Source organism: Micromesistius poutassou (genome assembly GCF_964030765.1).
Source record: "Micromesistius poutassou genome assembly, chromosome: 11".
In the NCBI taxonomy this organism is placed as follows: Eukaryota; Metazoa; Chordata; class Actinopteri; order Gadiformes; family Gadidae; genus Micromesistius; species Micromesistius poutassou.
This window is the reverse complement of record NC_140281.1, coordinates 8,993,777-8,994,822: the sequence shown is the minus strand read 5'-3', so window position 1 is coordinate 8,994,822 and position 1,046 is coordinate 8,993,777.

Here is a 1,046-nt window from a genome sequence, read left to right as displayed (position 1 = left end):
CTAGCCATTGTTTTTCAACTCCACCTGTTGGCTTGGTTTTCTTTCTCCAAGTGAACCCTTTGCTCCAGTTCTCTGCTTTCTACCCATGAAGGGAGAGTACATTCAGATGTCCTATGCTCCCGAGAACTACCAGCAAAGCTGCAATTAACTTCTTAGAATGTGGAGGAGTGCATGCTGAGAGATCGAGTATCCGAAACACATTAATTCTATGCCTAACGTTATGGATAGTCCACATTCTATCATGTTCAACGACTCTCTCTCCATCTGCTAGTTTTTTTTTCTTTTAAAAACCCTCAAAACATTTAGCTTTTCATTTAATTTCCATTCACTTTGCCAAAAGTATTGTGTTGAGCAGTGGAGACTGCCCCATCCATGCTTCAGGGTGTCCGAGCTTCAGGAGCCGTGTAGTGTAAAGTGGTTCTGCGCTCCATTTTAATGGGATGGTTCGGTTTAACTAACTCGTATGAACATGTGGGAAGTTCCGAGCTATGTGAAAAACGCCTTGTGTCATCTTCATGTGGTTTTATGACGTGTAAAGGGAAATGTGTTCTTATTATATCAAGGTTATGAATGAAAACTGGTTGGGCTATTGGCTACATTTGCAGGTTGGCAGAAATTCCCTGCAGGTTGGACCTCGGTCTGATCATGGCCAGAGTACAGTTTAAAATAAAAAGAAGTGTGTGTCTGTTTGTCTGACAACGACCACATCGTTTCCCATCCCCCGCCAAACCCACCAGCCCTTCCTTTTGAGGGAGAGAGGTCAACCGCTGTTGTGTTGTGTTTGTTGTTCTACACCTATAATGATGACTATGATATCCATAATAATACACTCCCATTTCATCAGCATTCACTAAAACCAATTAAAGCACTTGGTCTGATAACTCGGGCTGCTCCGCTTTGTTCTTTGTTGAGTACGTTTATAAGCCCTTTAGGTAGGCTGTTGTGTAGCTAGTTGAGGTCATGATCAGGACACTCTGGAGAAAGGCTCGGTACCTTAAAGTGCTTCACCATGATGCTGATGGAGGTGTGCTGTGAGAGGGGCAGTG